Raw genomic sequence first — 26,158 nt, 5'->3', positions numbered from 1 at the left:
GGTAGACAATGACTGTGCTGGGTAGGTAGTTTTGGTTTCAAGGATAGTTGTGCTTTTATTGGACAACAGTTGTGTACCAGATTGTTTTTATACTTTTCTGCTGAAAGTTCAATATGACAAGGATATCATTTATTTCACTGATTGCTGTGCCTGTAGTTTCCAAACTCAACAGTTGGTAGATAGTAGGTACTCTGGAGATAATGACAAAATGCTATAATGTTATAATGCTGATGGAACGTTGGACTTTAACACTAAAGATTGGTTTTTACCTTACAAACCAGATTCTTTCTTGTAGGTATATAAGCCAGAAAAAAGTACATAGAGCTCCAGAAGGATATACTTGCATATATATTCCTTCAGTATTGTGGGTGGTAGCTGGGAATCAAAAGATCTGCACAGTCATGTGTACCTGCCAGGGTTATCCAGAAACCAACAGGATGTGTGTATGTAGTTGTGTTTGTTCATGGTGTGTGTGCGTGTATGTGTGTATGTGTGTGTGTGTGTATTTGTGTATGTGTGTAGGGTATTGGTTCACATAGCTATGGGTACAGGCAACTCTAAAATATGCAGAGTGGGGTGTCAGGCTAGAGACCAGGGAAGAGCAGTTTGAGTTAAAAGGAGTCTACAGACTGATGGCCATCTTTTTTCTAGGGTGGCTAGTCCTTTGTTCTACTTAAACCTTGAGCTGATTGGATAAAGACCACCTGTATGGTGGACTTGGTCATCTCCACCCAAATTCCACCCATTTCAATCTAATCCAAAAACATGCTCACAAAAACTTTTGAGCACTGTGCGCCAGCCACATTGACATATAAAATTAGCCTTCAAATGATACCTGAAGATGATATTGGTAAATTGTAGTGGATGATGATCCTGGGGTATTTGATCAAATAATTGTCCTAAGAGAAAAGATAGTGGTATGTTCAAAAGAGCTCAGTTGAAGACAGTGGAGCTGTTTCTTGCCATGGAGGACAATGTTAAGAAGCTAGAAAGGGAAGAGGGGTGTACAATGACCAGCAGCTGGCCTGAAGAATAAGGAGATTGAGTGAGGTGCTGGAACCCAGTGGAACTAGAGCCACAGAATATTCTAGGAGATGACAGAACCATAAAGAAATGAGCCTTCTGCCAATTCTTAGACCAGGATGGAGGGACCTGAAAGGGGAGTGGAATACAGAATGGGACATACCTTTTCAGCTTCTTGTCGGTGCCCACGAATAGGAAAACCCAACCAATGCCAACGCCTGTGGAGCTGCGGGTGATTGGCTCTTAAAGATCAGCCTCATGGGTTCAGAATGGGACAAAAAGGACCTAGTGAACTAGAAAGGGAAAAAAGAATGAAGATCAGTGTAAAAACACAGGCTGTTAGGGAGTGAAGTAGGTGGACCCAACACAATATGAATGAAATCGAAAACACGCTGCATCCTAACAAGGTTCTAAAACGCGAGCTCCCTCTGCAAAGTAAATCATGTACACACACAGGGCAGCTGCGCCTATGTACAAGAGAAGCTAGGGATAAAAGTCTGCATGGGGAACACGGTAATGGCGCTTGAAGCAGAGGACAGACTACAGGAATGGGGGAAGGGGTGGTATTTCGTGACCCATAAAGTGGATGATAAATGTGCCATGAAAAGACGCCAGTGATTAGCTCAACCCTCTGCCACGAAGACGTAGCTTTTGAAACGTTAGGGGGAAGGTTGGTCAGAGTTGAGCTGGCTTACACCTGAAGGATTTTAGGACACTACACTAGCTTGTGTAGAAAATGAGAGATCCCATGGAGAAATGAGCATCCAGAGGTGGGGCGTTCTTGATGTGAACCTTCCTGTTGAGCCTACGGCCAGCCTGGTACCTACTGGCGTACTTAACTCAACGGCAGTCTTTCTAAGACCTGTACCACTTTCCTGCTCTTGCCTGGTGGCAAGGGAAGAACCCTAGACATACCCATCTAACCTGCAGAGATTGAGAGGGCTGCCAACCACCTAACAACTAAAGCTAGGCAAAGCCCCCCTAAGTGACGTCATCTCGGGTCCTAGGTATGGCCAGAAAGGGTCTACATTATCGTCTCCCAGTCTCTTCAGCAGAAATTACAAGCTTAAGCCATCAGGCACAGCAGATAGTGGGAATTAATTGTAAGGGAAAAAACTAGATATTCGTTTGAGTCATATATATATATAATCCAGATTGGAAAAACCTAAATCAATGTGGTGTCTTTTGTCACAACACTACCACTGCTTGAGCAGGCCTATCTGAAAATAATAACTCCAAAATTATAAACTTTCTGACCACTGACATGACTCCACCTGCGGTCAGTCTCCCGCTTAACCTCATGTGACATGTCACAGTCAAAATACAACTGCTCCAAAAGTATTCTGTGAAATTGCCTCCAGGCTATGCGTGTCGGGTAAACATGAATCGGACCCATTTCCTGTTTTCACCTGTATTCCGTCCCCCTCACTGATTCTGTGTGCATGTGTTAGTGGTGCATTGTACAGCCTGAAGAAACCTGAAACGCTTCCAGTCCCAGACTTCCCACGTCAGGAATTCTCATCCCATCACAGTAGACGCGAAATCTACCACCAGCTTTTGTCCACTTGCTCTGATGGAGGCAGAACCTGCAGGCTTACAGCCTCTCTGCCGCTTCTTTCTCGTGATTTCCGTGTATTTTGCAGTTTTAACGAGACCGGCTCACCCTAGAGTGGAGCCAAATGATGACTCAGGACCAACGGTCCTTGCTAGTCCCTGTGACAAGACACCCGAGAGAAACAGCTTAGGTGGAGGGTGTTTATTTTGGTTCACTGTTTCAGAGGCTTCCGTTGGGATTGCTGGAGCTAGGATTGGAGCTGGACAGAGCCTCCTGTCAGGGAATGCGGAGCAGAGCAGGGCTGCACATCTTGTGGAGGCTGGGAAGCAGAGGCTTGTAAGCAGGGTCCCAATAGCCCCTCCCAAGGCCCACCCTGATCACTCCATTCCACTAGGTCCCACCTCCTAAAGGTTCCCATAATAGAGTCACAGGCTGGTGACCAAATGTGTAGTATTGGCCCTCAGGAACATTTAAGATCCTGGTTGGCAGTCTTCCTCCATCTGCTTCTCACAAATGATTTACCACGATCATGATGCTGCCAGTATCCTGAGAGACGGGTGTGTGTGTGTGTGTGTGTGTGTGTGTGTGTGTGTGTGTGTGTGTGTGTGAAAGTTCAGAGAAGGTTGAGGTTTCCCAGGAAAGGCTAAGCGGCATCTCTCTATGACAGAGCTGTTATCTCTCCTTGCTTGGAGAGGGATCCTGGGCCGTATTCGGAGAAGAGACCTACAGCATTCACATGCCCAGGGGGTAGACTGCACCAGAGGGTTGATCTCATTTCTTAAAAGCCAATCATCCTGGAACACTTTGCCTAGGCGGAGAGCCTTTCCTCATCCACAGGAGTGGAAAGACATGGCTTGCAGGTAAGGGCTGATTCCAGCCATCAGCGTTAGGCTTGTCTTAGAGAGCAAAGGTCCTTGGCATAGAAGTGGGGGGTTCCTTGGCCATCAGAGACTTGTACCAAGTTCCCTGCTCTGGTGCACCTAGCTGCCACTTCCGTTCAGGTCACACACACACCTGCCATCCCTTCCTTTGTAACCTGTGCCCTGAACAAAAACTCACTTTGCCTGCTGTGTTCTAAGTATTTGGATCCCACCGCCATCCTTTTGATTTGCTCTTTGTAAAGATATCTTGTCATTGTAGCAAATAAAACTAAAACTAAACTATAAAATCAGTAATTAAAATGTGAAACGAATTACAATACCGATAACCAGTGGTAAGCGCCCTTTTAGCTGCCTGTCATGTATCATCTCAACGGACGCTCTGCAGACCTAAATTACTGCCCTCCATTGGCGGGTGAAGAAGGCAAAGCTTGGAAAGGTTGGGAAGACTCAACTCACAACCAGAAGAGTGGGGAGCAGGGAACAGGTCCCCCTAATTCTGTTTCCCTTCAGAGCTCAAGATTCCTTCTACTTGACCACATTGCCTATAAAACAAGGATGGTAATAGCAGTTGCAAGGCTGGCTTTGCAGGCCTGCGGCGAGGATCAGATGAGGCCGTAATTGGGAAAGCACTTTAGAAATTGCAAAGCACTATATAAATATATGGTATTATTCTAATGTATCACTGGCCTGCAAAAACACTGCTCAGGCTTTGCGTTTAAGGGAAGGCACACCAGCCCATTATTCAATAAGATAACACCACATGTGAGCCTTTTATCATCGAAAGAATGTTTATGAAGTCCACAAAAGCCAAGCCATTAGGAAGGTTTTGTTTTCTGGGTAGACTCAGCAAACTTGGAGCCGGCTCAAGAAGTCTTTAAACAGTCAGGAAGTTAAAATGAAGAGAAGCGTTTAGTGTCAGAGAATTAAATGTTCTTTCATGGACTCTGGGAGTTGAAAATATACAACGTTTGATAAGTTAGACGATTCTTCAGAGAGTCTTTCAAGTGGTGAATGGGGATCCCGTTGGCACCAATGGGAGTCGTAACAGCGATGTCAAATGATGACAGTAATTTTCAGCGGGGTAAAGTGGGAGCACTGGCTGTCTGATCAGACTTCTGGTTTCCCTGGGACCTGAGTAAATGGCTTCATCTTCATGCGCCCTGGTTATCTTACGGGTAAATGGGAATGAAAATAGCGCCTACCCTGTAAGGCATTTGCAATGGTCCCATGGGTCACCAGAACTGAGCCTGGCACATAGCAAGGCATTGGTAAAAGTTACCTCATGCCATTGTTATGCCTTGCACGGCCCACAAAATATTCCTGAACAGCTCAAGAATTGAAGGGTAGTGCCAAAGGCAGCTGAAATCCCTCAGGGCCTCGCATATGCAATGCAAGTGCTCCTAGCTCATGACGCATCTCTTGGGTGACTTTTCCTGGGGACATATGAGCAAATGTGGGCTCGCTCCAGATAGAGAACCAGCAGCAGACCGAAGTGGGGATTCCACCCAAGTCCAACTTGGTGAAGCTGTGAGTATATTGAAGTTACTACAAGAGCATTGACACAGTGTTGGAGTCTCGTCTCCCTCAGCCCCTGGAACTGCTTTCTGAGTCGATAACCTTAAGGAGCTCCAGGCTCTCTATAACTTGGGATATTGTTTACCGCTTGCTGAGCCTCATGAGCCTCCCTCCAGGAAGCAAAGCTTCCATTTGGAGGCTGTCTCTACCCGACAGCATTGTCGTCTCATCTTAGCAATAGAAGACTGTCACGGGTGGAGACACTGATGTCCAGAGACTGTGTGATGATCTCAGTTGTTCTAAAAAGTTTCCTCTTTCTTTACTCCCCGCAACTCCTATAGCTCAGTGGTGAGTTGCAGGTCCTCTATCCATGGCTGTGCTCCTGAAAATAGGGTGTCCAGTGTCCAATACATTTCCACTCTACTAAAACACAAGCCGCAAGGGCAAGAGGCCCCTCTTGAAGCAATGCCTAGGACTGCTGAGCCCGGCTTTCCACACCTTTCAGGGCTCTGGAAGTCGTCAGCGCTTACTCCACCTGATGGAAGTGCTTTGCATTGGATTTTAGAGAAATAATCAGTGTGGCGGAAGAATGGCACTGGCATTGCACAATCCATCAGGGGTCCTGTCTGCAGCTGGGCTGATTTAGGTGACATCATGCAAATGGAGACTGCTCATTCATTTCCTGGTCACCCAGACCCGAGTAATCACACAGAAACTGTATTAATTACAACACTGTTTGGCCAATAGCTTAGGCATATTCCTAGCTAACTCTTACATCTCCAATTAACCCACATTTCTATTAATCTGTGTATCGCCACAAGGCCGTGGCTTACATAGGTAAGGTTCTGTTGTGGCGTCCTTCTCCTTCAGCAGCTACATGGCATTTCTCTGATTCTGCCTACTCTCTCAATATAACTCTATTTGGATTTCCTGCGTGGCTTTACACTGGTAAGTCATTGACTGAAACAACTTTATCCATTATCCAATAAAAGTAACACACACAGAGAAGGCCATCCCACACCAGCATCACCTGCTCTGTAGTAGAAAAGCTTTCCTTAACTCTGTTACTCTGGAGAACAAGTTCTCGGCCTTCAGGGTCAGTAGATTAGAAGCGTAGCTTTCGAAGTCTCACAGTCTGGGTCCGAATTTGTCATTAAGTGACTGTGTGGCTTTCAACTGAAGTTAATTCCGCAGAACCACAGTTTTCATACTTACGAAGTGGGGCTTCCTTGCTAGTTGCTGTGATGATCAAATAAGAAAGGGTGACTGTCTGGCCCTTGTAGTTTATAGAACCTAAGTACCAGAAAATAGGTCTCTTTCTTTCACTTAGTAAGGTGCATGTAACCCTTCCTAAACAGATTTCATCCTTCCCATTTATATGGGTATGTGCATATGCTTGTGTGTTCATGCCCTATGTAGTTTGGAGACCACACTGAAGCATGGCATTCTCAGTTTTTGGCACAGAAATAAGACATTTAGGCCAAATTGCCTAGCTTAATTAATGCTTGGGACAATATGGCCTCTAAATAAGGTGGAATGAATGAAGGTGGTCTAATGGCAGATAATAAGCGTGTTGGTAATATTTTCCTACAAGGGGTCACCAAATTTCCTTGGGATTCTCAGATTTGGAATTGGCCAATCATTAACAGAGATTTCAGCCTGTGTCATGTCTTTCCTAAATTAAATATTTGTCATCCGAACCCCAGCCAGACCCTGGGCAGTCACATTTAGCAGCTAGCCATTAGTCTCTCCTTGGAGGTAGGCCACAGGAAAGAGGATTAAACTGTATACATAGCTATTGGGGGCTCAGTCAGAACTGTGCCCAGCTAATTCCATCCTGGGGCCAAGCCCTGTAAACATGTTAGAGTGTAGAAGCCTCTGTTGCCTTAATGTTCACCTTCTTGAGTCACACATAAGGTTCTATAGGAGTCCCTGTGCAGAGAACCTTTGGTGGGCCATGTAGCCTTGAAAAGTTAGCTCAGGAGTACATAGGAATGCAGTATCTCATGAAATGGCATTTAAGATCTTAAATATATACAAAATAGAAAGTCTCTGCTTTGTACAGTATACTATTTGTCTGGCAGTGTAGACCCTTTAATTCTTTACTTAAGTGGATTTTTAACAAATGAAAGCATTCTTCACTAAATTCCAAACAGTCTGTTGTTGAATGGAAATTGGTTTTGGTGGATTGCCCACAGGTCTCTGTCTTCCCTGGCAGACTACCTGTCACAATACTGCAAGTTCACCATGGAGTTATTGCAGGCGTCGCCCTAGAGGACGTTGCATGGTCTAGTGACACCAAAACTGTCACTTATCTTGAGTCTTTTTGATGTACTCTGTCTTCTGAGAGGCTTGTATCCATCTCCATTTGTTGTGTCTAGTCAGTCAGGCTCAGGAAATCCGATAAACTGGCTTGTGAAAAGTGCGTACAAACAGTTTTCGCGTGAAGACACTCCGAGCTTTCTTAAGAACTAAGACCTTTGGCGAATCCTTCTGAGTAGGTGTGTCAAAACCTAAGGCCTCCTGACTTTGCCACTATTTTGCCAGATACTTGTTTACTTAGCTGCCATATTTGAGACCCAGGAACTCTTCCTAGTGTTGAGAACAACCTATGAGTCACTACTAATTGTGAGTTTTTTGGTTTTGTTTTTTTAAAGGAGATTTTTTTAATAAGGCTTTCAAAAAGATATGTTCAGTCATTTCTCTTTTTTTCTTCCTGCCATTGAGCCAAATGTGGACTGTTTTCCCCTCACTGCCCCTGTCCTTAGGATGGTGAATATCTAGTTGGGGAAATGTAAAGATAAAATAAAGTTAGGAAAGTGTATGGAGGGTCCTGCTGTAGTACAGAGTGTCCTACTGTGTCCTTCATATCTCAGAGAAGAGAACAGCATCTGCTTGGAAGGACAACAGACAGAGAAAGGGGAGTTTATTCTCTTCCTCCCTTCCTGTCTATCTTTCTATAACTCTCTTGTTTTTACCCAGAATAAACATTTATTCAGTACCTACTATATTCTCTCCCTGAGACTGCAGTAGTGGATGAGGCAGACCTGATGCTCACTCTCATCTGAATATCAAAGAATGAAGGCGTGAGGAGCTGAGGGAAGGAAGCAGGAATCCTCATGAAGAGAATCGGAAAGGGCAGAGCCTGGCTAGAAGGTCAACTATAACTCAACCTGGCCCGAAAGCCTGGGGAGGCGGGGCAGGTCAGGCTGCAAAGAACCTACATGTCCTGCTGGCGACAACAGAGATGCCCTAGAAAGGTTCTTCCCAGGGGCCGCTTAGAGAAGTGCAGCCTTTGGGTGCATTGTAACACCCAAAGCCGTCAGCCACAGAGGAACCCCAAAGGACACATGGCAAATGTAATGTAATTTCCACTTCTCCCTCTACCCTGTCATTTTGAGGATCCTATCTCAGTTACCCAGAATCCATTAATCGCCTCCCTAAGGTGTCTACCTCTCTTCTTTTCCCTTGAATTTTATAGCATTTTCAAGCAGTCAAAACGCGAAGAAAGTCCCAGAAGCTGCTGGACTCCTGGAATGGCTGGTAGCTGCCATGGCCATAGTTTCCCTTGGAATGACGTCACTGATATGTATTAACAATTAAATTATGCCTCATGCCATACTGGTTCTCCAGTCTCACCACGAGAGTTAAATGTGATCATGGATGTGGGCCAGGCCTATTCTCATGCCTGACCCACGAGCACTGAGCCTCACTGTTCCTAACTACATCATTCAAGTCTGTTGGTGCCACCTTCAAACCAGCCTCCCTGCTTCTTAGGGACTGTGTGCTCCGCTGCTCCCCACTATACTGCAGGCCCGTATATACCCTTGGCGACCCGGTATCGTACTGGCTCTGAGTTTAGGTTATTTCTATGGGTTGCTCTGAGCATGCGTTTCAGGAAACAGAAAATCCAGTTTTAGTTTCTCACTGCATTTGAGCTGGGAGAAAACCCAAGGGTAGGGTTCACAGAGACCTTAAGAAGAACAGCATTCTCCGTATTCCCTGGTTCCATTTGGCTAGAGGCACTAGCACTGGCTTCAGTTAGCTATTTACATTCCCCTATTTTTATATAAATTGTTCTATATTAGCATATATTTCACACTGTGACCCAGTGTTTCTCAGATCCTTTAAGCCGGGCTATTTGTGCATTAGTCAGTGTCAGCAGGAGTAAAATCTCAAATTGAGTGCAGACTACAGCTCAGTTCCCCTGCCCACTCTGTCATGCTGAAACGGATCCCTTGTTCTAAGACTTGCCGTGAAATACACTCTATTTACATTAAGGAGACCTCTGTATATTTAAGGCATAATTGTTTCAGGGCCTTCATTAATTTTTGAACTGTGAGCCTGAGACTGTCTTCTCTTGTATCTTTTCTGAAACAGTGGAAGTTAGAAGCTTCCAAGAAATAATAATAATAGCAAATTGGTCCTCATTAAAGCAAGCTGGCGATGGTTTTCTGGTCGTGCGCTTTACAAACAGTGGAAGGATCTGATTGTAAATCAGCTCCAGAGCCCTGCTCTCCCAGTGGCCAGGCTGGGACACTCCGGGATAAAAGGTAGTCTGGATTTGGATGGAAAAATAAAAAAAAACTTGCTTTGCTTCTGTAATTGATGATGTGTTTATTCTGTCACACAAACCTAGAGTTGGAAGTTCTCAGAGTTCATCTCATCGAGCCCCTACCCAGAATGAGAGCTGCCTCCTCAGGTCTCTGACAAATGGACACTTCAAGCCGTGCGAAGCTTATTTCCTTAAGAAGACTTGTGTGATTATACATAATATAAAATTATCATTTTAGCCATTCAGTGTACATAGATTAATGGCATTAAATACATCTTACAGCCCTGTACAGCCATTGTCACTGTCCATTCCCTATACTTCTTATTGGCTAAAACTAAGCTCTCTGTTCTTTCAAAAGCTGACAGCTCCTAGTGACCAGACACTCCCACATCCACAGGAGACCAGTTCTCACCACTACCCACTCCCCTGGTGACCAGTCCCATGCCATATCTCCTGTGACTAGTTCTCTTTGCCATATCCCCTAGTAACCAGTCCCCACTACCACATGTCCATGGTGACCAGTCCCTAGCACCACCTCTCCTGGTGACCCATCCCCCCAGCGCATCTCCTGGTAACCAGCCCCCCTCCACCACATCGCCTAGTGGTCATTCCCCCTACTACATCTCCTGGTGGCAAGCCCCCCAGTACCCTCTGGTGATTAGTCCCCCCCATTACATGCCCTGGTGATTAGTAGTCTGCCTTTAGAATATTTATTTTTATTTATACATATATTTACGCCTCTGTGTGTTTGCCTTGTTTGGGAGCGATCCTGTAGAGGCTAGAAAAGAGTACCGTATCTCCTAGAATTGGGGAGTTTGTGAGTGGGTGCTGGGAATCAAACTCCAGTCCCCTGGAAGAACAGCAAGTACTTTTAACCACTGCACTAACTCCCCAGCCCCTAGTCTGCTTGCTGATGTAATGAATTTGCCTGTCTTTGCACCTCAGATAATTGAGTCATACCAAACTTGCCCTTGTGACTCACTGGCTTATTTCAGTTACCGCACCGTCAATATGGATCGTTCTTGTTGGACCGTGTTCTAGACTTCCATTCCTTTTGAAAGGCCCCACAGCACCATACAGCGGGAACACACTCATCTTCTTTGTCCTTTTATCCATCAACACACATTAAGACGGCACCATCCTTGGTCTATCATAAGTGCCGCCATGAGCATCGATGTGCATGTTTGAGTTCTTGCTTTCAATTTTTCTACAAGTATATGCCTCCAAGTCAGTGATAGAAATAGATGTGTTGGTTCATATGGAAGTTGTGGCTTTCAGTTTTAAGGGACCCACTGCACTGCTGTCTGTCAAGGTGCTCCCGACGTTCTAATAATAGCTAGCATTGTTCCAGATGACACTTTCTATAGACCTACCAAGGCATAGTTCTGGGTTTTAAGAATTTATTTTCTTAAACCAATACCATATTCTTATAAAAATATAGACTCTGTCCAGGGGTGAGCTGACAGGAAGCCCACCTGTAGGAAACAGGGTTGTCCTACCTGGGGATGGCTCTGTGCCGAAAGCATGGGGAAGACTAGAAACAGAAAATGAAATGATCTTGTCTCAGAAGATTGCACATTAGCTTTTAAAAAGCAAAACCCAGAGAAACCCTGTCTTGAAAAACCACAAAATAAAAAGGCTTTGATTTTGAAATTTGGCTGAGTTTAAGTTTAATATTAGTTATTTGAATTTGAGTCAAATATTTTGTCTGTCCAAGTCTCAGAGATGTTTTGTCTGTTTATGTAAAGTGTGAGTAGTGATACTAACTATTTAATTAGAAAAATGAAGCAAAAATTAGTATAAGACACTTTATTTAGTGTCTCGGAACAATAGGCTCTCGGTGACTGTTTGGGGATTCTGGAGTCACTGGTTGGTCCATTGTTGTGGGATACCCTTGATTGTTGGGTTGTCTTCTTCAGGTTGAATTAAAGTGTATGGGGCCAGTGAGATGGCTCAGGGGGTAAAGGAGCTCACCTCTCAGTGATGCAAGTCTGATGGCCTAAATTCAGTCCCTGGAACCCACATAAAGATGGCGGTGAGAACTGGCTCTGCAAAGCCATCCTTTGACTTCCCCATACACAGAAAAGCAAATCCCACACCCTATAAAATCATGCATGTTCACACAAGTAATAATAGTAATAATAATAATTTTAGAAACCGGCTTTGGTGTAACTTCAATAATGCACAGTGGTCATCTTCAATTCATCAGTCTTAATTTTGGGCTTTTCTGTGTCATAAAATAAATAGCAGCTCTTTACACTTGCCTCTGTCTGATATCAGCCCTCAGTCATTCGTCAGTCTTCAGTTGCTTTGGTCAACGTGTGTTTTCACTCAACAGTTTTTTAAAAGGCATATATCCCAGGGTGGTCTAGAGTTCTCTCTGTAGCTGAGGATGACTGGCCCTCCTGATCCTTCTCCCTTCTCTCCACATTCCAGGACTACAGCATGTGCCATCCTACCCAGCATATGCTGTTTTAGGGATTAAACATGGGGTTTTCTGTATGCAAGGCAAGCACTGTTGCCAGCTCAGCCAGTAATGTGTCTCCCCAATGTTTCATGAAATGATAGGATCTAGAATTCTTCATGGTATCTGTCATTCCAGACTGCAGCTTGCCATGAGATGGAGTAACCAGAAATCCCTTTGTCTCCATTCTTTTGGTATTCTTCTCCATCAGAGATGTCAACAAGAAAAAAAAATACATTTGTGGATGCCAGTGAGAATTTTCAACAGACTCGGGGTCCGTCATGCCCCTGCCTTTTATTCCTTCCCAACTCTCTCTTTCTTTTCTGATGGCTAAGATTCTTCATGGCTCTCACACTAGCCTTTGCTCAGCTTGAAGTATTTCAGATTTGCTCTATTTTGCTGGCTATCTTTTGTCATCTCCTTGAGTGGGGCCAGGACTGCCTGCACCTGGGGACCTTCCTCATGTCCACTGGGGTCAAGTGGACTCAAGGACTCTTCTTTTGAAATACATTTTGTCGTAATTTTGGCACAGAACTGTCGCAGGACACATCGAAGGTGTTGTCTGCAGTCTGAGCCTTTCCCATTGTTGAATAAACACCTAGAGACTTGCCCGGGAAGAGAAGCCTGGGTGGGAGGGTATTTTGGCTACAACTTTAAGGAGCACTTTGAACCTGAGTCTTCAGACATGAAAGTCCAGGGAGAGTCTTGTTCTACCCCACCTGGTCCTGTAATTCATTGACTCTCCAATGCCAAGTCAAATTGCAAGTTTCCGCATTTGCCCTCAGGAGGGTTAATGGAGCACCCTGGAAATACCAGGGTTACTCCTAAAAGCTCCCAAGATTTGGACTTGCTTTTAGTTACACACCTAACTCACTCAAACACTTTTTTTCTTAAGACTTCTTTGACATCCATGAAATGTTTCAATTTGACTATGAACCTTTTTACCCTTAAAATTAAAAATTTCAATCTCTTTTTCCTGAGGAGGAAGTTGTAACTTTGTCAAAGATGAGATGTTCCAGTGGCCCTCTCTTCCCTCGCCTTAGCTGAGTGTCTGAAATCCACTTCCTGGACTGTTATCCTCCAAGGCATATCACATGTTGACAGAGGGAACGGAAAAAGCCAGATTCTTTTCCTAACTTTAAAAACAGAAGAGAAATGAAGGAGGGGCTTTCTTTCTTGGCATTTCCATGGAGTTCTCAGAAGCATTTTATATGAAGAACTGTTAGCATTGAGGGACAGATGAAAAGTACATGCCTTTACTTTTTTTTTTTTTTTTTGCTGTAAGGGACGATTGGATTCCCTTACAATTGACATGCATGGGTTTTGTGGCATGGGCTTTTGTAACTTCTACTTGAGCCACGGAGATTGATATTTATTTAAAGTTCATAGCCTTTTGAGATATTGGACATACAGAATGGTGACATTCAGACCTTACTTGATAAAGTCAAGTCAAAGTGGTAATTTATATAGAACAAAGTCATACTCCTTTGGGTTGAGCACCCCAGCATAGATATTACAAGTGTCCCCAAAACATGGAGGCTATACTCTAAGACCCCTACTTAAGGAGCTGAAGTGAGCTGAATGATACCAGTCTTGTGACATAATGTTTACGTTAACAGTGGCATAGGGTTTCTTGAACAAAAGTTTAATAATGGCAATAAGTGATCAATATGAACTTCTGTTCAACATGGCTATAAGTGATCTGGTAATCAGATGGCCACTGAGACCAAATACCTGGTTATTTAGTAGATGGCAAAGATATCCATAACAACCAAGGTAGAAAAGGGTGAGGTGGTGGGAATATCTTCACACTAAGTATGGTGTTAAGTCTTAGAATTTTCTGTTTAGTATTTTCAGATCATGTTTGGTATAAGTAGTGTAAACTTCAGAAGATAAAACCACTGAATCAGGTGGTGTAAACAACCAGCCAATGCCCAGGCCAAGTGACAGGCAGGTCCTCTTCACCAGGGGCCTCTCGTGGTCTACTAGTCTGAGGCTGGTTTGCTTGCATGAACACATGGTTTTTGGTCTGACTCTTGCGGAATTTGGAAAACATCAGGACTAAATAACTTGAGTTTCTTTTGGTTGAAAAGTCACGTGTGGGAGTGAGTTTGCAACAGAAAAGAAGGCTGCTATTAACTTTTCAAGGTGTCTGAGAAGCCAGTCAACACCTCAACAGGGTTGTTGGGAAAGGTGATGACCCATCTCCCTGCCTTTGGCACTCGACTAACTGTGCCACCCACGTTTTAGACTTCAGTGTGGAAAACACGATGTGACAACAGGAAGTGAGAACAACGGGTAACGTCTGTTTGGTGTGGCCAACCCTCCTGGCACAGACTCTGACATTGTAACTTTCAGAGAGAATGCTTTCAGTAATTTTTCCTGTTTGTTTTGCAAACTTAAAAAAAAAAAGAAAAAGCACACATCCCATTTGTAATACATACATAAAACAGCAAGAGAGAAGCCCGCATCGATGCAGTAGGTTGACTATCACACACACCTCTCTGGCAGGACACTTGTGCTGAAAGGGACAAACCATGTGAGAGCGCATCCTAATAGAAGGCTTTAGTTGGGAGAATGTCACCAGAAACCTCGCAGTACAAGGAAAGAACCATGGATTCAGGTCTTGGTGACATTTTTCAGTGCATTCTATAACCCTGGTTTTTCAGGGTAGAAAATTAGAATTTTGCTTTACAAGATAGGAAATATATTAGTCTGAATATTTTACTAGTTAGTTTGCTGATGTCCTTGTCTTCTTTTCTCTTTCCTCATCCCCTACACATTACATCATGCCTGCTTTTTATATCTGTGAGTCATTAGGGTGGAGCCTGTATTTCTCACACACATTACTACAAATTCATCAAATGTTACATAGAAAGATTAGAACTCAGAAAGCAAGTGTCCAGTCAATAGTTTCCCCAGGTCCCACAGCGTCCTGGTGTGGGAGACCTTTGGTTCAGTCTGTGCATTCTGCTCCTCCTTCACAACTCCAGGCAAGAGTTAACGTTCCTTACCAACCTTTGTCGGCTGTTGCTGTTTCCTTCCTACCTGCTCTGTTGAGTTCTTCTCTAGGGTCCTATAATACATAGTGCCCCAGAGGCACTAAGAAGTCCTTTTATAGTCTTCCCATTTTGCACATATAAAGTATATAACATTTTATAAACTTTAAAAACGTAAAATGAAAAGTTCATCTCTTTCTTGCACCTGGCCTGTTAACTGTCCTCCTTCTCAGATGTAGACATTGTTCCTAATGCTTGGGTATTTCCCATTATAGCTATTTCTTGAGGATGTGGATTTGTATGTGTAAGAATGTAGGTGCATGTATGTATATAACTCAAAAACATAACCATACATGGCTTGGTTTTATAATTATTTTTTTCTAGACATGCTTTTCTTTTCATTTTTAACCTAATGATGTGTCATGCCGACCCGCGCTCTGTTCTATTGAGACCTTTGTGTGTCCTAATTTCTCATCAGGTCCTGCTGTTTGAGAAGCAGGTGATTTCCACTTCTTTTCTCTTCTGGACAGCATCCTGCAGTCCTATTGAGTGTCACTTCCTCCAGGGTAGGGTGCACCTGCAGGCTGTGTTCCTGGAAGAGAAGCTGCTGCTCACATAGCAGGACTTTTTACGTTTCCATAGAAACTGCTAAGTGCAACCAGTTTATATTCCTCCTATGCACCCATGCTTATTTCTTCCTAGCCTTTTCCAGGCAGTACATCATCAAACTGTTTTTGTATTTCCAATACGACTTGGAAAACACAACAGCCTATTGAAGTTTTAAAGCTTAAGATAAATTATTTTGTGGCTGTTTGTGTGCCTATGTGCACACACATGTAGGTGGCTTTGCAGAAGCATCTTCTCCCCGGAGCTAAGGTTGCACATGGTTGTGAGCGGAACATGTATGTGCTGGGACTTGGATTCCAGTCCTCATAGAGATCAGCAAGTGCTCTTAACCGCTGAGCCATCTCTCTGCTTCTTTGTGGGGAAGTTCTAATATTTTGCATTTCTTATCAATGAGTGCAGAATGCTTGTGCCTGAGACCATTGCACCTCTTTTCCTGCAGACTGTCAACTCATTCCCATTGTCCACTTGTCTGTCGTGCTCTCCGATGTCTTTCTGTGAGTTGCTGTGTAGAAAACCTGTGCTCTGAACTCTTGCAGTTAGTCCTCTGTCTTTTGAGTAACAAGAATGTTTTTCTCCCTAGCTTACCGTATGTCATGTTTGGGTCTTGTTGCATCACGGAGTATCCCTTTAATGTCCTCTGGTTCGCCACCTTTCTTTCTGTGGTGTTTGCTTACTCCTCCATGCTGAATGTATACCTGCTTGCTGAAAGGCTATAGGTCTTGTGGAGAAAGGTGTGTGCACCTGGGGTGCTCCCAGTGCAACTCTGTGAGTTGTCTGTCCCAACTGTGAAGTGAGGGACAGACATACTCTTAAGGGATTCTACCACCCACAGGAAATGTCCCCAACACCCTGGTCATCTCTCACTGAAAATAGATAAGCATGTTCCAGAGGGGAGAACATACCCTGTCAACATAGGAACTGTTGAAATCCCTCTCTCATCTGCAAGAGAGCAAGGTGCCCATCTTGTAGGTGACACTCACGAGCAAATGGGCTTCCTCATCCATCATGTATATGGTCACTTTGGCCATTCCTGTTCATTGTCATTGACTAACAAGGCCTCTGAAATGATGCTTGTGACAACTCTATGACAGGAAGAGCCCTTCCTTTTAAAAAAAAATGAGGGATTCTTTGGCACATCTAAAGCATGGACTTGCATTTTTGTTAATAGGTCCCAAGTCTACAGCCCCAGACCTACTGTACATAAAGACCATGTATATAGTTAATTGCCTTTCATTTCCAGTGCAAACAGTGGTTTGCTTTTTGTTAGATCCAAAAACAGCCTTGGCAGATGGATGGCCAAAGGAAATCAAGAGTCAAACACTGATTACACAGAGAGTCATCTTTCATCTCATGAGGGTATGATGTAAAACCTGTTGAACAAGGAAATGGCCACGTCACCATGTTTGACTAGACATTGCTGTGACTATGTTCGCACATATGAGAAGACCCTTTATCTGCACGTCATTGAACGAGAACCTGTCTTTGCCTCTCTTAAATGTGGCCATAGGGGTTGGAACACATGGTCTTCCCAGACTGGGGTGACTTCTTGTCCTCTGATGTCCTCCTGAGCACCTGACAGCATTGCTTGCTTCCCTCGGACTTTGCTTTAGAGTCTCAAGCTTACCTCAGAGCATGCACGAGCATCTCGAGTCTGGTCTTCTGTATTTGTTTGTCTTCAGGGGAGAAGATGGAGACGGCGAGTTTTGGAACTGTAAAAACGAGGTTCTAATCTTGCCCTTTTCAATGTGTTCCCCCATTTTCAGAGTTTATAGCTTTAGACTATTACGCTTCTTGAGCCTCATTCCCATTCTCTGTAAGTGGTTGCTGCCCATAACTAATTTATGCATCAAACCACCCCAAAGTTTGTGACTTCAAACAACAAGCATTCAATCAGCTCATAAGTCTGTGGTTCCATGATTCTTTGATTTTCACTGCACGAGACCAATCTCTGCAAACTCTGGGAGTTAACATCAGTCACAAGCAGTTTAGATTTGATGGTGCTATAATAAACTCCATCACTTCATTGAAGATGGCTCAAAAGGGTGTGGGTCCAGGGAGGAATAAGCTGTAGACATCTTGTACATAGATAGTTCTTTTCCTCTTAAGAAAACCAGTACCCAAAATAGATGTTCATTTACCACTTCTCAAGACCCAAGACAATAGTTCTGGCTTTCATCTGAAATGTCTTGTACAAGGTCATGATTTGACCTATTCCCCAGCTTGTAGTCCTCGTCTGAAGATTCTGAAGTCTTTAGTAGGAGTGTTTGACTGGCAGAAATGGGTCACTGTGGACGGGTCTTTGAAGGTAATAGCCACTCTAGGTTCTGGCTCAGTTGCCCCTTGACAAAGGTCCTTCTCATGTTCCTGCAGTCATTAATTAAACAACCTGCCCTACCTCGCCATGCCGAATTCAAATCCCTCTGGAACCACCAGCCCAAATGTAAAAACAATACAATCGTATCCCGACTGGACATGAAGAAATCTAGACTTGGGCATAAACTTTGCCTAGGGTGAGTGTTAGAGCCAACCACACTACCTTGGAGAATTAAATGCTGTGCTGGTTTGAAATGTCTCCCAGGGGCTGGGAGGCATGTGGAGAGCACAGGGATTGTATCACTGTGCTTTCGGGACACATTTGCTGGCTGGTGACTTATCCCCAGCCTCGGAAGCACACCATCTTGGTGACGAAACAGAACACTCCAAAACATTCTGCTCACCTTACAAAGTGAAAAGTGTCTTCAGGGAGCAGGAGACAGAATACAGTGGGATTGCACAGGAGACACTGGGAAGACTTCTGACCTCTCTTCGGGCTTTGCTTTTTGTTGTGCTTTATTTAATTCTCATTATTGATCTCCCCAGGCTTTCAATAAAGGCACAGTACAGGAAACCCGGTCCAGGCCAACAAAACACTTAAACCGGAACAATCTGAGGCAAATCAAGTATTTGAAAATTAGCAACTAGCCTGATGCGGCATGCCCAGGCTGATGTGGCTGGAGAAGGACCATTTCCATTGTGTAGGGTGATAGCCACTTCTTGAATTTACCTCTCAGAGTAAAATGATTTGCACTAATCCCGGGTCCCCTCAATGTCATTAACTTAAATGTGACTTTTTAGGGGCAGTCAGAATCTACAAATTACACTTGCACTGTATTTTTTTCCCCTGAAATCTCCCCTGCTTCTGCCAACATCTTTGATTCCTCACACTTTGGAAGGTTCAGAGAATTGAATTGAGAACAGAGTTTAAACAGTTTAACAGTTAAAACAGACAAGCAAGCAAACAAACCCCCTGAATTCTAAAGCGGCATGAAAGCTACCAGGGCTGCAAGCAGCCAGGCTGAGGCCGAGCTGGGGAGCAGGGAGGTCATGGGTATGTTCTGCTGACAGCTGGTAACATGTCAGGGGACCTTAGGCAAGCTTTTCTGCCTAGCTCTGGGTTTCTTCAAATCTAATCAGACTGCGATAATCTTGGGCCTTGGGCCTTCCCACACGGAGTCATGAGTTAATAATGCCTGTTTGTGAGCTGACTTTCTTGAAAGGAAAAGTAAGGTCTAAATACAAGGTGCTTGTCTCACCAGGAGGTGCTTGAGATCTTAATAGCTGTCTCAATTGCATCCAAAGTGGCCTTCTCCATGGGAGTGCTTAAGGTAGCTGGGAATCAAGGCTGAAAAGGGGTTTGTGTCTCTCTCCTTCTGTGCCTCAAGTAGGATTACAGCTTGCTTTTAGGGTTTGCCCATCTAACAAAGGGCTCCACAAACGAATTGAGAGCCTGTGTAACAGAAAATGGTTCAGATAGTTCTGCTTTGCTCCTGATGCGGTCAGCCTAAAATCTATGTGTGTCAAAACTAATGGGCAAACAATTAGGAAGCCTTCAAATTGGAAATAGCATTTGGCTTTGAAAGGCTCTCTAGACGTGCCAGTTTGTTTCTTGGTTGATAACCACTAATCTGTCTCAAGACTGAAGGAATCACCCCAATAATCTGCAATTCCCTTTCCCTCTGATTTTGAAACCACTTCGAAGTTCTCAATTCAATTGCTCCTTTTCTTACTCACTCACTTAGGAGACCAATCAGTAGTTGAGCTTGTCACCTGAGTGGTCTGTAAATGACCAGTGCCGGGCTATGGAATATGTCAGACTCCCCCAGTGAGATTCAAGGGTTGCAAAAGTCTAGTCCAGGACTCTCTGCTGGTTGCCACACTCCCTGGGTTCTGGAGTTGCTGAGTTGAACACCCTTTGGCTGGGTCTGTGGTTAGTGAAAGTCTTTATCCGCAGTCATCAGAGCTACTTTGCGAAAGGCTGACTCACCTGACCCATCTCCAAAGAGTCTCGAGAACAGTCTGTGATCATGACAATTAGGCCCATTTAACAAGTGAGGCACTGGGGATGTGAAGCAACTCTTCCCCGGGGTCATGGCCAGGTTGGGGTAGAGCCAGGATTTGAACATGTCCCACTTAGAAACCAATTCTTTACCTCCTGCTTCCTTCACTTCACCTTGACATTCCCCAGAGCTGTCTGAAGTCAGCGAGGGCATGGAGGAGGTCAGAGTCCCGATCCTTGCTCCCAAGACATTTACGGTCTAACTAGAATGGAAGGTAGGGAACACTTGATGGCCAGAGGGATATAAAAGGGAGTGACAGGTATAGAATAGAAAGGTTAAGCTCTTCTATTTTTTTGGTTTTGCTTTTTTTAGTAGTAAATGAACATCATTGAATTGCCATGTTTATATTTATTTTATTTTTCCTATTGAATTGCATGGTTATCTTGTTGTGATTTAAGCTGCACGAAATAGAATCATTCTGTTTGAAGCTCCAACATGAGAACGATTTTACACCACACATACATACACATGTGTTTATAATTTTAGCAAGTGTGATCTCAGGACTTGGGAGGCTGTGGTAGGAAGGTAGTGACTTCAAGGCCATCCTCCCCTCCCTTGCAGTGCCCCGTCTCCAAAAACCACGACAAGATGTTATAGTGCTTGTGACTCAGTGGCAGAATGCTGGCCCACCAACTGAAGTTTTCATGGTAAGACTCTAGCACCAACCTTTAAAAAAAAAAAACCACTGTTTTGACACAAATCTCTACACAGGCAGGCTAGAGCGGAAATCATCAAACTTTCCATGGTATCATGCTGAATGATCAATGATTTTTCTGTCTCTTAGTGACCAAGTATAAATTAAAAGGTAAACGGGAATGAAAGCCGAGAGCCTGCTGCACAAGTGTTAATGTGTTAGGTCAGCCTTCCAACCCCAGCAGGTGCCAGCGTTGCTAGGGAGATAAAAGCACAAATGACCCCATGCTGGTTGAAAATCTACCAAGGACAGATAACCCGGGACAGACTCTCTGTTCCCAACAGACGGCTCTCTCAAGCACCCAAGCTGTGCAGGTAAAGGCAGCTCTGTGTTCAGAACTGAGACGCCCACCGAAGACTGTCCTTCCTCTGGCGACAAGAGTTTCTGAAGGGGGGCACTGGCTTCACTGGGTCTTTGCAATTGTTCACTGCTAGAAAACCTTCAAAGGGGACATCTGGGAGATTGAGCGGGTGCCATCCCAATGACTGAACTTGCCACCAACCACAGGAGGCTTAGGAGCAGCCCTTTCAGTCAGGACGAGCTCTCCTGAGACTCTGCTCGCCCTTCCCTGCCAAGTCCCCACAGCGTTCGTTCACTCCGTTTAAATTCTTTATTTTCCTGTATCCATTCCAGACCCTGAGCTCTGAGAAGCAAGCACTGCCTTGGTTTCGTTCGCTACCGCTGAGCTTGTCTGGGTCAGAGCTCAGTAAATATTTGTTGAATGGCTAGATGGATGGATAGGCACAGGATCAATGAACAAGTGAACTCAGAGGCATTAAGTTCTAGGTGAAAAAAAAAGTCTTTTTGTTCCTTCTGGTCATTCATCTTCCACACTGCTACTATATGTACTGTGGCTTTAGGGAACAGTCAGTACAATTTAATTCCATCCCTTGTGTATAGGACTCAACCAAGGCTTCATTTATTTAGCAAAACTCAAGAATAAATTCTCAGGCAGTGCCGGAACAGCAATACTAAAGGCTGCTTTCTTGAATCTCTTACTTGTTTTTTGAATAGCCAATGGCCTTGCTACATAGATTTTTTTACTATAAAATGGACTATAGAGTATGAAATGGGACTGTATGTAGGCCGAGGAAACCAGGAAAAGGAGATGAATAACACCGTGGATGAAGATGCAGAAGGATGGGGGAAAAGGAAACATGGCCAGGAGGCACCTTCTAAGGGAAGAACGTGGAATAAAAAGTCACATGACGATAGAAATCTAAGAGTGAAGTGTGTTGATGTCCTTAGACCTCAAGGTATCTGCAGCAACTAGGGAAGTGGCGCCTCCGGAGAGAGTCTTCGGACCATTTTCCAGCATGCTTCTCTTTTCACTCTGTCTTTGCCTGCTTACCATGTAGCCAGAAACAAACTAATCTGCTACTGTACCGAGCATCCGTTCAGCGCCTAGTGGCTTCAAGGGCTGATGAGAGATGATGAACATCGCTTCCCTCCCTTGAGCCTCTCCTTGAGTAAGATCAACATTAACCCATTTTGAAATTTCCCTTGGAGTTTTGCACTGTCCTCAGAGAGATCCTGCTTCCTCAGTAACAGGCTAGATGCTGTATTTTTGTCTTGAAGAAAATTGGCTCTCTCTCTCTCCTCTCTCTCTCTCTCTCTCTCTCTCACACACACACACACACACACACACACAAGACTGATAACAAGGGAAACCTAGAAGCCTCTAACTGGGAAGCCTTGTTGTGGCTGTCGATAAGTGAAGCCTTTGAATGCTTTCTGAGTGCTAGTCACAGAGGCCATTGTCTTTGTTGTCTTTGTTTCTTCCCCTTGCATTTTTAGCATCCCTTTTCCCCATTGTGGTATACATTTGTCCTTTGTGTTGTCTCATAGCCTTCTGTCTCTAGCTGATGTACATCTATTGCATTTTTAATTTTAGGGCCAAATCCTATATTTAAATGCTATAACATATCCAGTTGTCAACTTGTGATCGCTTCCTGCATCCAACTCTTTCACTTTCGATCCCATTTCCCTTTGATTAAAATAGTTAATGTAGGCCAGGCGGTGGTGGCCCATGCCTTTAATCCTAGCACTTGGGAGGCAGAGGCAGGTGGGTCGCAGTGAGTTCAAGGCCAGCCTGGTCTACAAGAGCTAATTTTAGGACAAGCTCCAAAACTACAGAGAAACCCTTTCTCGAAAAACCAAGAAAAAAAAAATAGTTAATGTAGCATAGAAGCCTGTGAGTGAGTTTAAAACCATCTTCTTTTTCTGAGATAGAAATGGAAAACTCCTGAATGCCAGAGGTGACCGGGACACACGTGCTGCACAGATTCCCTTCTACAACACCCTGGAAGCAGCAGAGCTGTAGAGGTGATCAGTGCTTGCCAGAGGATAGGCATGGGTGGGAGAGAGTGTCTGTCAAAGGGGTAGTGGGAGGAGTCTTAGGGGATTAACTAGTTCTTAATCTTGATGATGGGGTGGATGCTTGACTCTCCACCTGTGATGAAATGTCAGCACTGTAGGCAATCCTGGAATAGTGTCAGGTTGCTGGTTTTGCTATCATGTTCCTGTAGCTATTAGGAGGGGGCGTGCATGTGGACACACAAGATCTCTGCTCTTTGCACAGCCTCTTGAGATCTTGTAGACTTCTTTCTTCCCTTCCCTCAAGTCCCAGGTCTTACTGCCTTCTTTGGACCATCAGTGGAATTATTTCCAGCCTCTTGCCGCATCATTAAAAACAAAACAACCTTAAAACATTGTTGCCTTTTACAACTTGCATAAATTTTATACATAAAAGATGAGTTGGTTCTACTAAAGAAGAGTGTACAACTTTGCTCTCTTGTCTAGTACAACTTCCCAGTCCTCTCTTATGCTCTCCTATGGATGCTTTACTAAACCCCAAAGACTCATAGATAGTTTTAGATGTCTAGATCCCCCCTACACACACACACACACACACACACACACACACACACACACACACACTTAGTACACCTCTCTAGGATTCAATGGCTCTGATGAAGAACAGCACTTATTTCTGCTGTTCTTGGCATTGTGGCCCCGGGATGCTACTGTCCCCATGTATCGAGTGTCTCTGGGACCTTACTCATCACTAACTCAGGTCTGTATGATACAGCGTGGCTGGGTGCTTCTCGGAGCTCCTTCCATATCCCACGCTTGTTATGTCTCCACCTGCCCGTGGCTGAGATGAACCTTTTGTAGTAGACACTTTCATCACTGAAAGAGAGTCAAGACTTAAATTTTCCTTTCTTCCAAATGACATTTGCATCATTCAGGCTTAAATATCAGACTCTTAGGTTTCATGGAGTCAGGGCCAAAGAGACAGCCTTCAGCTGCAAAGTTAACGGCTCCGAGGGTCAGGGCTGAGCAGGAAGAGCTTTTCAGGTTTGCCCTCTCACAGAGGTTGAAAACACTATGGACTGAAGTTTCCTAAGACATTTGATTTGCTTAAATGGAATAAAATCACATGCAAATGCTTACATTCCTTGAGACTGGTGACCAACTCAGGGAAACCTAATCCGTAAAGACCAGCTCTGACCGGCAAAGCTTATGAAATGGAGTCTTTTTGAAATCATGGGAATGCATTGTTTCGGACACGGAGACAGCAGTTAGCAATGTAGAGGACGAGGACTCTGCCTCTGAGACAGAAGAGAAAGCACAGGAGATCTCAGCTCCCCGCTCTAAGCCACAGCCCACAGGATCTTTTTGATCTCCTATTAGATCCAATACTTATTACAGTCCGGTGAGGGAGTTTTTATTGTTCTCATTGTACAGATGAGAAAATGGAAATCAAAAGACGTCATAAAAGTTAGTTGTGATCACAGCATTCATGGATAGTCTTTTGCTCTAGGTTAATAATTAGCACATTTGACTCATTGCGTGTGTGTGTTGAATATCTACTATTAGGGGGAAGAATGGCTGATTTCAAGTAAAATATTCAGCCTCTCTTTTAAAAATGACACTTAAACTGCCTTTTAAAAATCTCACTTTTCAGGACTGGGGGACCCACCCAGTGGTTAAGAACTCTTGCAACACAACTGAGTTCAGTTCCCAGCACCCTCACTGGGTGGTGCACAATTGCCTGTCACTCCAGCTGCAGGGGATTCAGTGTCCTCTTCTGAACTCCGTGGACACCCTCACATAAGTGGCACACATACACAAGCTCACTCATGCCCCCCCACAAACACACACACATGCTCACTCATGCACCCCCCACAAACACACACACATGCTCACTCATGCACCCCCCCACAAACACACACACATGCTTACTCATGCCCCCCCACAAACACATACACACAAAGAAATAATAAAAGCCAATCTTAAAAACAACATGTCTCCTGGAGTTATGATTCCTATTTTAAAATATCTCATCTGTTTTAGTTATCACTTTCTCTGAGAAGCTGAGAGAATGGCTTTTGAGCTAAGAAACATCCCTCAGAATCAGCCTAATAAGGTAATGAGCTTGAAAGCCCACATTATCCTTGCCTTTGCCCAAGAACGGAGTGGTAGTTAGTGTCCGGGAACACTTGGAGAGCAGTTTCCCAAGTACCAGCAGTCTGCACTTTTGTCATTTGTCCGAAATTAAATACAATCAGCAATCCTAACTCAGGCTGGAAACAGAGTGGCACAGCCTTTCCTTCCCGTGGAGCTGGTGCTGTGAAAGGGACCCTGGATTCCTGGCAACTTCATGGTGAGAAGCAGTCAGACAAAGCTTTGGAAACACTTCCTGTAAATGCTGTCAAGGCCTGTCTTAGTCCCACCCCTCACCCAACCTATGCTCCTTGCCTGTATTGCCACCCAAGCTGGCTGGCATGCTTCTGTTCCCAGGTTCCCTGGTCTGGGCGTTGGAGTGTTGTTTTTCATCAGATGGGCCATAGCAGTCTGCCCTATATTCCAAGGTGAACGGAGGCAGAGTGGAAGACAGTAGGTGGGAATCAGGATGCAGTGGAGACTCCATGTCTATTAACACTTCCTAGTATATGCACCTGCACAAGGCGCCCATCCTTGGGCAGAAATCAGGAGAAGAATCCTCCCTCTGTGGATTGACAATGAGCAGTTTCCTACTTGGGTCCATTTTCCTTTGGGGATTCATAGTTCAGTGGGTAGCGTGCTGTTAGATATACTACTGATCATCTGACTTCAGCTCTCCTTAACAACTCTATTCTGGTTTTGGCTCAGGGTGAGGAAGCAGACCGGGACCAGGGGCAGGGTGTGTGGCACGTGTCTTTTTCCTTCCCGCCCGTTCTAGGACAGGGCTGTAAGTCCACCAAGTGCCCATGTGTTTCTGTGGACAGGTTGGAAGTGATCTTGGCAAGGTTTCTGTAGACAGACATTAGTCTCTGCACAAAAGACAAGGACATGTGCCATCTCTAAGCCATTTGGTAGATTCCCAGATGTTGATAAGGAAATACAGAAAGTTCTTATTTCTAGACAAGTGAAATCCAGAGGTGAGGTGGGTCTCATAGTCTTCGGTACTAGGCAGCCCAGGCC

The 26,158-nt window shown here is 44.4% G+C and overlaps 1 protein-coding gene across 1 annotated transcript in view; it reads left to right on the top strand.

Moving 5' to 3' along the window:
• The window catches only part of Ror1 (ROR family WNT receptor 1), a 356,211-nt gene that overhangs the window by 183,552 nt on the left and 146,501 nt on the right, over positions 1–26,158 (top strand). The window lies entirely within an intron of this gene.

Source organism: Myodes glareolus, chromosome 3 (genome assembly GCF_982192425.1).
Source record: "Myodes glareolus chromosome 3, mMyoGla1.1, whole genome shotgun sequence".
In the NCBI taxonomy this organism is placed as follows: Eukaryota; Metazoa; Chordata; class Mammalia; order Rodentia; family Cricetidae; genus Myodes; species Myodes glareolus.
The sequence above is the reverse complement of the archived record's forward strand: the minus strand, read 5'-3'. Positions and strand labels throughout refer to the sequence as shown.